Source organism: Scyliorhinus canicula, chromosome 1 (genome assembly GCF_902713615.1).
Source record: "Scyliorhinus canicula chromosome 1, sScyCan1.1, whole genome shotgun sequence".
In the NCBI taxonomy this organism is placed as follows: Eukaryota; Metazoa; Chordata; class Chondrichthyes; order Carcharhiniformes; family Scyliorhinidae; genus Scyliorhinus; species Scyliorhinus canicula.
Window position 1 is genome coordinate 309,216,758 of NC_052146.1, and position 13,553 is coordinate 309,230,310.

At 48.5% G+C, this 13,553-nt stretch overlaps 1 long non-coding RNA gene across 1 annotated transcript in view; it reads right to left on the reverse strand.

Annotated features, from left to right (window-relative positions):
* The window catches only part of LOC119976701, a 47,003-nt gene extending 33,664 nt beyond the window's left edge, over positions 1-13,339 (reverse strand). The window contains exon 1 of the long non-coding RNA XR_005462965.1: positions 12,908-13,339. This is a non-coding gene — a long non-coding RNA (uncharacterized LOC119976701). The remainder of the gene's footprint in view (positions 1-12,907) is intronic.
* Positions 13,340-13,553: the final 214 nt, after the last annotated feature.

A 13,553-nucleotide genomic window follows, 5' to 3' on the forward strand; every position in this document is an offset into this window, starting at 1 on the left:
AGGGGACACAATGCTGGTTAGAGAGGCAGGTCAGAAGATGCTTTCGGAAAGATGATGTGCTGTTCGTAGAGATTATCCTGATTTTGGTCAACATTTTCTTCTGAAATTATGGGCTGGATTCTCTGCCCCGCTGCAACACATTTCTGCCCTGACCTGCCGGCGGGATTCTCCGAAACGCCGGCCGGTCAATGGGGTTTCCCATAGTGGGGAAGCCCCACTCCGTCGGGAAACCCCCGGGCTGCCGGGAAAACGGAGCATCCCGCCGGCGGAGGATCCCGCCCTATTTCTCTGTTTGGAGCTAATGCATCCTGTTGTTGTTTAAACCCTGAGCTACATCAGCTCCTGGTCAGGAAACATCTTGATTTTTAAATACTCGTTCTCGTTTTCAAATCTCTCTGTTTTATTACCTGTGTGGTAGGTGAAATGAATGAATGAAAATCGCTTATTGTCACAAGTCGGCTTCAATGAAGTTACTGTGAAAAGCCCCTAGTCGCCACATTCCGGCACCTGTTTGGGGAGGCTGGTACAGGAATCGAACCGTGCTGCTGGCCTGCCTTGGTCTGCTTTAAAAGCCAGCGATTTAGCCCAGTGAGCTAAACCAGCCCCCGGTGACATGTGCTACTCAATTCAGTTACAGCAAAGGCTTCCGGAAGAAGGCTCGAAGTCGTCCAGAAGTTTTACATAAAGTTTATTGAGTGATATAACTTAAATAACTGCGTGAGCTCTTACTTTAAGAACTGTATTGTTAGAAAGGTTACAACTTTTCTATACTCTACAACTAGGCCTGACCACACTAGCAACCCTGAGCTAAATCTCTGCCTTTGTTCTCCTCACTTGCTTCCCCCTTTATACCCGCCAATGCTGCCCCCTAGTGGTCTTTCCATTTCCCATCAGCCCCTTCTGTACTTACTCGTGTAAAGATCACTACTTCCCCTTTTTCACTTTTTTTTTGTTGCAGAGCTGTAACTACAATGGAACAAACACAGTTAGTTTTATGCACACATACAGAACAGAGAGCAATAATTGTATCAGTCCCATGTTCACAAGTTCAGATGGTTGGGTGCACGTCTGATTCGGGTAGACCTCCTGAGTGGGCACGGAGACCCAGAGGTGCCCACCATGGTGGAGGCGGAAGAGACCCCCCCTACCGTGCATGCGCCGGTGGTGACGTTAGCGGCCGCTGACGCACCGGTGCATGCGCGAACCGGCGAAGGCCTTTCGGCCAGCCCCGACACCGGCCGGCGGGCGTCAAAGGCCGTTGGCGCCAGTCGGCGTGGCGCCAACCACTCCGGCGCGAGCCTAGCCCCTAAAGGTGCTGAGAATTCTGCATCTTTGGGGAGGCCCGACGCCGGAGTGGTTGGTGCCACTCTGCTACTCTGGGACCCCCCGCCCCGCCGGGTAGGGGAGAATCGCAGCCGTGGACACCTTTCTCCACCCTGCCATTCGATTGAGGAAAGTGTGGGCTCAACGTCACGTGCCTGAAGTTATATTGTTTTGAGAATTCCATCCACTCCCCGCTTGCAAAGCAAGGATCAATGTCGGGCATGACCGTCTGTGGGATGCCAAGCCTCGAGAAGGTTTCCTTGCTGGCTTTGATAACTGACACCAATGTGAGATCCGGGAGTTTCATTACTTCCGGAAAGTAATAATAGATGAGAAGAATATAGTGTTGACCCATGGAATGAAACAAATCAATACCAGCTTTGTCCCACGGTGACGTAGCCATCTCACGCTGCCGGAGTGGCTCCTTGCATTGTGCCAGTCGATGTTTTTGACATGTGTCACATGTGAGCACCATGTTTGTTATGTCCTCGTTTATCCCAGGCCAGTACACAGATTGCCGCACTCTTCTTTTGTACTTCTCGACACCAAGGTGCCCCTCGTGAATCCTGCGGAACATGTCCACCCGGAGCGCCAGTGGAATGACGATTCTGTCATTCCGCAGTATGATGCCATCCACCATGGACAGTTCAGTTTGGACATTTTGGAACTATGGGCACCGCCCTCTTGGCCAGCCACGCTGAAGGTTGTACATGACCTGGAGCAGGGTGGCATCTTCCTGTGTCGCCTGACGAATTTGCTGCAGCCTCTCGTCCGCTGCCGGGAGTGTCTCCCTGCACCACTGTGCACGAGCTTCCACATCATTAATGGATGCCAGGGGTGGACTGTCAGCATCAATGGATCGGGATAAGGTGGCAGCTATTATTAGGTCCTTCCCAGGAGTGTAGAACAGCGTGAAGACGTACTTCAGCAACTTCATCATCATGCGTTGTTGGCGTGACGTCATGCCATTGAGATTTTTGTTGATAATGTTGACCAGTGGCCTATGATCAGTCTCCCGAGAAATGCGGGAAGACCACACACATAGAGGTGGAATTTTGTTATACCCGTGATCAATCCCAGGCACTCCTCTATCTGTGCATACCTGCACTCTGTGACGGTCATCGCTCGAGAAGCGTAAGCCACTAGGACCCAGTCCGACTGCTCATTCTGTTGAAGTAGCACAGCACCAATTCCATGTTGACTGGTTTCGGTGGAGAACTTTGTGGGTTTTGTTGGGTCGAAGAACGCCAGTGTTGGAGCTGCCATCAATTGGTGCTTCAGATCCACCCACTCGTCTTGGTGGTGTGGAGTCCAGTCAAACTCCGTGTCCTTCCTTATCACTTTTCGTAACACCGTTGTCCGTGCTCCTAGGTTCGATATGAACTTACCCAGGAAGGTGATGAATCCATGAAACCTGAGCACTGCTTTCTTGTCCCGTGGCCGCTCCATGTTCTGAATTGCTGCGATCTCCTCAGCGTCCGGCTTCACCCCGTGCCCTTATATTGTGTCACCCAGTAAGGTCAGAGAAGAAGGTGCACTTGGATTGGTTAAGCTTCAGCTGGATTCTATTTTTAACTAGAATCTTAACTCAAGACTAGTAGCCCTGAGCTAAATCTCTGCCTTTGTTCTCCTCGCAGTCCTCTCAGGCAAAGAGCCCTTGAGGGCTGCTTGCTTCCCCCTTTATACCCACCAGTGTTACCCCCTAGTGGTCTTTCCATTTCCCATCAGCCCCTTCTGTACATACCCAAGTAAAGATCACTACCCTCTCCAATCCTAACTCCTCCTGATTTCTGTAATCTCCTCCAAACCCACAATCCTGCGAGATGTCGACGCTCCTCGAATTCTGGCCTCTTGCACATCCCCGATTTTAATCACTCCCCAGTGGTGGCCGGGCCTCCAGTTGCTGAGGTCAATGTTCTGGAATTCCCTCCCTATACCTCCTCACATCTCTTCCCAAACTTCCCTCCTTTAAAACAGTCCTCAAACACAACTTCCTCGAATAAACAATTCACATCTGATCTGATATCTCCGTATGTTTCAAGGCACAATGCTGGTAGCTCTCCCGTCATCCCCTATCCAAGTGAAGGTACCTCCCCTGTAGTCCCCTCTCCCAGTGTTGGTATGTCCCCCGTCTTCCCCTATCCAAGTGAAGGTACCTCTCCCGTCTTCCCCTCTCCCAGTGCTGGTACTTCCCCTGTCTTCCCTTCTCCCAGTGCTGGTATCTCCCCTGTCTCCCCCTCTCCCAGTGCTGGTATCTCCCCTGTCTCCCCCTCTCCCAGTGATGGTGCCTCCCCTGTAGACCCCTCTCCCAGTGCTGGTTCCTCCCCTGTCTCCCCCTCTCCCAGTGCTGGTATCTCCCCTGTCTCCCCCTCTCCCAGTGCTGGTATCTCCCCTGTCTCCCCCTCTCCCAGTGCTGGTACCTCCCCTGTCTCCCCCTCTCCCAGTGCTGGTATCTCACCAGTAGTCCCCTCTCCCAGAGCTGGTTCCTCCCCAGTAGACCCCTCTCTCAGTGCTGGTACCTCCCCTGTAGACCCATGTCTCAGTAATTGCCACTTTGTGCAATATGTTTTCACTCCTAGTTTCTCACTCGGGAGTTTTCACAGATAGTGCACAATGAGTCCAATCGATCGTCACATTAATTAAACAAGTTGAACAGAGTTTCCTGAGCTGAGTGTGTAGAGGAGAGGGAGATTGTTCGTGTCCTTTAATGATCAGATTGGGATGTATTCATTTGGAGTTGCTGGTTGTGGACGTTCTGAGATGGGTCACTTTTGGGCTTGATGTAATACTTGGAAACAATCCGTTGTCCGATCAGATTGTGATAGGAAGATGCCAGACTGTGAGCTATTCTTTGCTTGTTAAAACTCTGCCAGCTGAGCGATGTGACCAACAGGGAGACTCTGGAACTCGTCACTAACTCTTTGTATGCGAACAAGCTGGCCGGTGTTGCTCTCTCTCACGGAGAGTAATGTTTTTAGCCTGTATGGGTCGACGCCGCTGTCAGTACTGGGATCTCCACCCTTCCTATTTGAGCTGATAACTCCCTCATTATCATGCATTGAAGAACGAACATTGCCAAACATGTTCGAGAAACCCTCTCCATTCCGGGAAATCACGTTACATTTTCACTCTTTTGACTTTCACTTTCACCTGATCTCTGCTTCCATCTGCTGGTTGGACCCTGAGTTACATAGATACAGAATTTCATAGAAGATAGGAGCAGGAGGAGGCCTTTTGGCCTTTCGAGCCTGCTCCGCCGTTCATCACGATCATGGCTGATCATCCAACTCAACAGCCTAATCCTGCTTTCTCCCCACAGCCTTTGAACCCATTCTCCCCAAGTGCTATATCCAGCTGCCTCTTGAATATATTTAAAGGTTTAGCATCAACTACTTCCTGTGGTAATGAATTCCACAGGCTCTCCACTCTTTGGGTGAAATGTCTCCTCATCTCTGTCTGAAATAGTTTACCCTGAATCCTCAGGCTGTGACCCCTGGGTCTGGACACACCCATCATTGGTAACATCTTCCCTCCATCAACCCTGTCGAGTCCTGTTGGAGCTGAATTCAGTTGAGCTGAATTGTGAAGAATGTGTCTTCACCGAGAGGGCAGACGGGGCCTGAGTTTTATGTCTGATCTGAGAGACTTTCCTTCCAACAATGCAGCAATCGCTCAACGCTCTCCTGGACTTTGTGCTCAAGCCTCTGGGGTGAGTGTTATACTGACAGGATCCTGGCTCAGAGGGAGAGAGATTCCCCTTCACACTCCAGCTGCAGCTCAGCTGGACACACTCTCCCCTAATTTAGTGGAATTGAGAGTTCCGGATGATGCCCAGAAATGGTGAAAATGTCATGAACCCTCATACCACCACCACCAGTGGGAAGTGTTGTTTAGTACTTCCTTTCAAAAATGTGAAACTGGCACAATGGCGAGGGGGAGTGAGGAGGTGAGGAGCCATTTCCATTTTCCAACATGCAGCTCAAGGGCACTGGACCTGCTGCCCCTTGTGCTCGTGGGTGGGGGGGGGGGGGGTCCTTCAGGGCGGTTGGGCTTGATTGGGGGCTGGAGTATTACAGATCAGAGGTCGTGAGGGACTTTGTGTCTGTGAGGTCTTCAATTATCTGAGGCTGGTTTAGCACACTGGGCTAAATCGCTGGCTTTTAAAGCAGACCAAGGCAGGCCAGCAGCACGGTTCAATTCCCGTACCAGCCTCCCCGAACAGGCGCCGGAATGTGGACACTAGGGGCTTTTCACAGTAACCTCATTGAAGCCTACTCGTGACAATAAGCGATTTTCATTCATTTCATTCATTCATCCATCTTTAAATATTGTGGCGACCCATAACAGGGGCACTAACAGCCGCAGCCTGTCTGTCAGGACTACCTCTCCCAGGGCAGAGCCCTGCTGTGGCTTCGGTCCTGAAATTCCATTCCACTCCCTTTGACTGGGAGCAGCCTCGAGCTTCACAGCTGAAGGTTATTTCAAATGAGGAATTCACCTTGTGAGTTGTGAGAGCGTTTCACACTCCTTAACTCTCAAGTGCCTCATCGAGGACACACATGCCTCAGAGGATGATGTATGTCCACCAAACTTTGATGCCTGAACGGTCTGCCTTAGCTCTGCACCATCGACAGTATACCCCATGTTCAGGGGCGATTGATGGCATGCATCCCGCCCCGTGAGCACTGGGGCATCAGGGAATGCCCTATATAAACAGGAAGTGGTTCCACTCCCTGAATGTTCAGATCGTGCGTGACTTCAGATGAACCAGCGCCCATCAGATGGAGATCCTGCAAGACAATGGACATATGGTCAGTGAGAGGGAAGCATAATTTTGTCTGACTGTACAATTCATATGAGACAGGTTTAAGTTTCTGGGGGTCACCATCACCAACAGTGTGTCCTGGTCCACTCACGTTGATGTAACAGTCAAAGCATAAATGCTTCACAGCTCCAGGGTCCCAGGTTCGATTCCCGTCTGGGTCACTGTCTGTGCGGAGTCTGCACGTCGTCCCCGTGTGTGCGTGGGTTTCCTCCGGGTGCTCCGGTTTCCTCCCACAGTCCAAAGATGTGCGGGTTAGGTGGATTGGCCATGCTAAATTGCCCATAGTGTCCTAAAAAGTAAGGTTAAGGGGGGGGGGGGTTGTTGGGTTATGGGTATATGGTGGATATGTGGGTTTGAGTAGGGTGATCATTGCTCGGCACAACATCAAGGGCCCAAGGGCCTGTTCTGTGCTGTACTGTTCTATGTTCTAATGTCTCTACTTCCTACGGAAGCTAAAGAAATTTGGCATGTCTGCATCGACTCTCACAAACTTTTACAGATGTGCGATAGAGAGCATCCTATCCGGCTGCATCACAGCCTCGTATGGCAACTGCTCGGCCCAAGATCGCAAGAAGCTGCAGAGTGTGGTGAACTCAGCCCATGTATCATACAAGCTTGCCACCCCCACATTGATTCTGTCTACACCTCCCGCTGCCTCAGGAAGGCAGACAGCATTATCAGAGACCCCTCCCACCCAGGCATTGCCTTCTTCCAGACCCTTCCATCAGGCAGAAGGTACAGAAGTCTGAAGACTCGCACATCCAGACATAGGAACAGCTTCTTCCCCACAGCTACAAGACTCCTCAACGACTCCCCGTTGAACTGATCTGTTCCCTGTGAGAACACGATTCACGATGCCCTATGCTGCTAGTGCTCATGTATTTGCTTTGTTTGGGCCCTTGTTCCGCACTGTAACCAATCACTGTTTGTCGATGTACCTTTTTGCCAATGTTCTCTGTTGATTATTCTTTATGTCTATGTACATACTGTATACGTTCCCTCGGCCGCAATAAAATACTTTTCACTGTACTTCGATACATGTGACAATAAATCAAATCTAATCCAATCAAAACAGATCATCTGCGTGAAGGAGCATTGGGTCCTCACCTCTCTGGCACAGGTCCACCGCGCGGTTGGTGGCTGCTCTCTCCTTGGGCAACCCCACGATCTCCAGGGCCCGTTCCTCATACGGGATGAGGACTTTCCCCCCCCCCCCCCCCTCCCCCTAATTTATATTCTATGGGCGAAATAAAACAAAAAAGAGTGGTTGAGGTAAATATTGGTCCTTTAGAGGATGAGAATGGAGATTTAATAATGGGAAATGAGGAAATGGCTGAGGAACTGAACAGGTTTTTTGGGTCGGTCTTCACAGTGGAAGACACAAATAACATGCCAGCGACTGATAGAAATGAGGCTATGACAGGTGAGGACCTTGAGAGGATTGTTATCACTAAGGAGGTAGTGATGGGCAAGCTAATGGGGCGAAAGGTAGACAAGTCTCCTGGCCCTGATGAAATGCATCTCAGAGTGCTAAAAGAGATGGCTAGGGAAATTGAAAATGCACTAATGATAATTTACCAAAATTCACTAGACTCTGGGGTGGTCCCGGCGGATTGGAAATTAGCAAACATGAAACCACTGTTTAAAAAAGGAGGTAGGCAGAAAGCAGGAAATTATAGGCCAGCGAGCTTAACTTTGCTGGTCAGTGTCTGTGTGGAGTCTGCACGATCTCCCCGTGTGTGCGTGGGTTTCCTCCGGGTGGTCCGGTTTCCGCCCACAGTCCAAAGATGTTCAGGGGCTGGTTTAGCTCACTGAGCTAAATCGCTGGCTTTTAAAGTAGACCAAGCAGGCCAGCAGCACGGTTCGATTCCCGTACCAGCCTCCCCGGACAGGCGCCGGAATGTGGCGACTAGGGGCTTTTCACAGTAACTTCATTGAAGCCTACTCGTGACAATAAGCGATTTTCATTTCATTTTTCGTTTGGTGGATTGGCCATGAAAAATTGCCCTTAGTGACCAAAAAGGTTAGGAGGGGTTATTGGGTTACGGGGATAGGGTGGAAGTGAGGGCTTAAATGGGTCGGTGCAGACTCGATGGGCCGAATGGCCTCCTTCTGCACTGTATGTTCTATAATAATTATAAATGTGGGAATCTATCATCAAGGAAGAAATAGCGAGCCATCTGGATGGAAATTGTCCCATTGGGCAGACGCAGCATGGGTTCATAAAGGGCAGGTCGTGCCTAACTAATTTAGTGGAATTTTTTGAGGACATTACCAGTGCGGTAGATAGGGGAGCCAAGATGTGATATATCTGAATTTCCAGAAAGCCTTTGACAAGGTGCCACACAAAAGGTTGCTGCATAAGATAAAGATGCATGGCATTAAAGGTAAAGTAGTAGCATGGATAGAGGATTGGTTAATTAATAGAAAGCAAAGAGTGGGGATTATTGGGTGTTTCCCTGGTTGGCAATCAGTAGCTAGTGGTGTCCCTCAGGGATCCGTGTTGGGCCCACAATTGTTCAGAATTTACAAACATGATTTGGAGCTGGGGACCAAGGGCAATGTATCCAAGTTTGCAGACGACACTAAGATGAGTGGTAAAGCGAAAAGTGCAGAGGATACCGGAAGTCTGCAGAGGGATTTGGATAGGTTAAGTGAATGAAATGAAATGACAAAAAAAATGAAAATTGCTTATTGTCACGAGTAGGCTTCAATGAAGTTACTGTGAAAAGCCCCTAGTCACCACATTCCGGCGCCTGTTCGGGGAGGTTGGTACGGGAATTGAACCGTGCTGCTGGCCTGCCTTGGTCTGCTTTAAAAGCCAGTGATTTAGCCCAGTGTGCTAAACCAGCTAAACAGAATGGTCTAGGGTCTGGCAGATGAAATACAATGTTGACAAATTGAGGTTATCTATTTTGGGGTTAGGTACTTTTTGGCGCAGCCATTTGGGCGCGGCCGTTTTGGCGCGGCCGTTTGGGCGCGGCCGTTTTGGCGCCGGCTGTTTTGGCGCCAAAATAACATTTCTTTATTATTAGCCTCAGGTGAGTTGGCTGGTGCGGGTGCGTTGATTTGGGTGCTGGTGCGTTCTATCACCATCTGTTTATATATTGGCGTGATATATTGGCATTATTGACGTTTTGGCACCAAAATAACATTTCTTTATTTGTGAATTAGCCTCAGTTGAGTTGGCTGCTGGTGCGGGTGCGTTGAGTTGGCTGCTGGTGCGTTCTATCACCATCTTTTTATATATTTTGTAACTAAACCAATTCGCATACCCATATGATGGCTGAGGCAGTATCAACGAAACGTGGTAAAGAAAAATTTGTTCATAACGGATTCCTTTACGTCTTTGACAAAACAAGCAAAGGTGACAGCGAAGTGAAATTTTGGCGTTGTGAGCAAAAAAACCGGTGCAAAGCACGTCTCCATACTAAAGCTGCAAACGTGGTGAGGCAGCTGAACGGCCATTCGCATGATGCTTCTGCTGCACAAGTAGAGGTTGCACTCGTGAAAACTAAAATAAAAAAGAGAGCACAGGAAACCCTTGAGGCACCGACTGTAGTTGTTAATGAATGTTTGACAGACATATCCCAAGCTAGTCTGCCAGCCATTCCTAATATATCTGCTTTGAGGAGAATGATAAGCAGAAAGCGTAATTATGTATTGAACGCCCCCACCAATCCAAGTGATTTACAACAATTGATTGTGCCAGAATGCTACAGGATATATGTCCCTCAACCAGGACTGGAAGAAAAATTTTTACTTTGTGATAGCGGACCAGGTCACGACCGGATATTAATCTTCGGAAGACAGAGCTGGCTACAGCACTTATTGACATCTGATATGTGGTTTGCAGATGGCACATTCAGTATTGCTCCCAGCCTCTTTTCTCAGATATATGTAATTATGGTAAAAAAACACGGAGGAGTTACTCCTACGGTTTATGCTCTTTTGCCCAACAAGCAACGCACCACATATACGAGAATGTTCGCATTATTGAAAGAAATCGAACCCAACTTGAAACCCAGTTCAATCGTCTGTGATTATGAACAAGCTGCGCACAGTGCTATGAAAGACATATTCCCTGATGTTCAAATAAAAGGATGTTTTTTTCATTTAGCTCAAAATATGCAAAAACATCTAGCTAGTATGGGGTTCCGTAGTTTGTATAACACTGATCCAGATTTCGCGTTAAAAGCTAAAATGATTATTGTCATTGCCTTCGTCCCTTTGAACAAAATCGATGAATATCTGGATGCTTTAGCGACCCAACTGCCGCAAGAACTTCAAGATTTACTGAACTGGTTTGAAGATACATATGTTGGTCGTCTGAACAGACGAGGAAATGGTAGACGACAACCTTTATTTCGCCCTGTGATTTGGATCCTTTATCAGAGAACATTAAACGGGGAAGACCGCACAAACAATAATGCGGAGGCAGCCCACCGTCGATTGAAATATGAACTTGGCATGCATCATCCCACCATATGGAAACTAATTGATGGCCTGCGTAAAGTACAGAAAGGTAGAGATGCATATTATGAAAGGTTACTAGCCGGCCATGAACCGCCACAAAAACTAAAAAAGTATAGAGATGCAGATAAAAGAATACATGAAACTGTTCTTAAATTTGAAAACATGGATGCTATCGAGTACTTGAGGAGCCTTGCTCATAATTACCAAATGAACTAAACTAAAGGTTTTTGAACTTTAGTTTTTAACTAAATGAACTAATTTAAGGTTTTTAACTAAATGAACTAATTTAAGGTTTTTAACTAAATGAACTAATTTAAGGTTTTTAATTTATAATAAAGATAAAAGAATACATGAAAGTGTTCTTAAATTTGAAAATTTGAGTACTTGAGGAGCCTTGCTCATAATCACCAAATGAACTAAACTAAATGAACTAATTTAAGGTTTTCTGTCGTCTGCGCCCAAACGGCCGCGCCAAATTGGCTGCGCCCAATTGTCCCATGGCGCCCAAACGGCTGCGCCAAAACGGCCGCGCCAAATTGGCTGCGCCCAATTGTCCCATGGCGCCCAAACGGCTGCGTCCAAACGGCCGCGCCAAAACGGCCGCGCCCAATTGTCCCATCCCCTCTATTTTGGTAGGAATAAGAGCAAAAGGGATATTATTTAATTGATCAAATATTAAAACATGCTGCTGTGCAGAGAGACCTGGGTGTGCTGGTGCATGAGTCTCAAAAAATTGGTTCACAGGTGCAGCAGGTGATTAAGAAGGCAAATGGAATTTTGTCCTTCATTGCTAGAGGGATGGAGTTTAAGACTAGGGAGGTTATGCTGCAATTGTATAAGGTGTTAGTGCAGCCACACCTGGAGTATTGTGTTCAGTTTTGGTTTCCTTACCTGAGAAAGGACGTACTGGTGTTGGAGGGTGTGCAGAGGAGATTGACTAGGTTAATTCCAGAGCTGAAGGGGTTGGATTATGAGGAGAGGTTGAGTAGACTGGGACTGTACTCGTTGGAATTTAGAAGGATGAGGGGGGATCTTATAGAAATATATAAAATTATGAAGGGAATAGATAGGGTAGATGCGGGCAGGTTGTTTCCACTGGCGGGTGAAAGCAGAACTCGGGGGCATATCCTCAAAATAAGGGGAAGCAGATTTAGGACTGAGTTTAGGAGGAACTTCTTCTCCCAAAGGATTGTGAATCTATGGAATTCACTGCCCAGTGAAGCAGTTGAGGCTCCTTCAACCTCGGTGGTGGGGTGATTTTGGTGGTGGAGTGTGTGGTTATTTGAGGGGTGGCAGGCAGAACTGATGCCAGGAGAGGGGAGGGAGCCAAGGATGGGAAGATTCACGTGGGGGCTCATCTTTGGCACCAGGTGCCGTTGAATAGGGGCCGTGATCTCGCCAACCCGCCCGCCGTGAAACATCCGGCCAAACGTGTCCAAAAGCAGATTTAACTTCAGCCCGTTGAATCGCGCCCAAGAATTTTGATGAAGTCACTAAGTGGCAGCTCAGAGAATGGGAAAAGGGAGAAGAATGAGGGATGGTGATCCCATCATCCCTCCAACATTCCTTTTCTCTTCAATAGGAATCTGGTCACCACCCAACTCATCGCCGACAACTTTTGATACTGAGCCCCGTGATGTGATATTTGGTCAGGTGACCAAAAGCGGGATCAAAGAAGTAAGTTTTAAGGAGCGTCTCAAGAGTGAGGTGGAAAGGTTTAGGGAGGGAATTCCAGAGCTCAGGACCCAGTCAGCCGAGGGCCCGGCCGCCAATAGTGGAGTGATTAGAATCCAGGCTGCACGAGGGAGCAGATTTGGAGCAACGCAGAGATCTGAGGGAATGGCGGAAATTACAGAGACGGGGAAGGTTTTAAATTGTGGTGAATGTATTCACCAGATAGGTGATATGCCTTTAAGGTTTGGTACGGTATGCCTTTAAGGCTTGGGTTGGAACCCCGGTGGGCTCCGCCTCTGGCTCCGCCTCCCTGGGGCTGTATATAATGTTGCGTCCAGTGGGTGGTGCTCAGTTTGTACTGAAGTCTCTGCCTAGCTAAGTCCTTTGCGTATAAAAGCCTTCATACACTTGATCTCTCTCTCGTGCCGTAATTGATGGTATATCAGAAATGTAGAATGATAATGTTAAAATGGAGCGAGTGCAGGTCAGCGAGAGCAGGGGGCATTGAATTAGACTGATTTGGATACAACAGCAGAGATCTGAATGAGCTGCCTCGGTTGGCATTGCCATCTGCTCCTGTACACCCCGTACATCTCCAGAAAGCATTACCTTTACAGCTCTTTGTGTGATCTGACTTTCCAGCTTTCGGTGGCACCAGACACGGGCACTGAACCAACTTTCACACAGACCCAGTTTCGCTTCAGCGCACAGACGTAAATCTTTGACAAACTGGCTGGAATTGTTCTGTTGCCTGGTCACATTGCAGAGGCTGAATATCAATGAGCTGTCCGGCCAACACTGAGGGTTACAGTTGGTGAAGAGGAAGAAAGGCCTCTTTGTGCGTTCATACAATCACCGAGCACAAGAGAACGCAAATCTGCAAAGGTCGAACGTGGGAGGTTCCCGTGCCTGAAAGAGGCAGCTTCAGCTGGGAGCATTCAAAACGCGCAGGCCTAGAGTTTCAGAAGTGTTGTGCCCGTTTTCCAGGGTCTCATTAAATTACTTTGTGCGCCTCCAAAATGGGTAGAATAATTCTGAGTCTGTCTAAGACCTTGTGGACATGAGCCTCAGTTAGCAGCAAGTGCTCATTACAAGCCGTCCACCATTTTGGTTTGGGCAAATGGACAGGTGTCAGGGGGACAGGGACTGGCCTCGGTGCCTTTGCGAATTGGCCGGCGTGATGCCCCCTTTGCAAGATTGAGTTGTGCTGGGGCAGCCAGTCACGAGGAAAGTCAGGTCTGCATGTGATCCAACA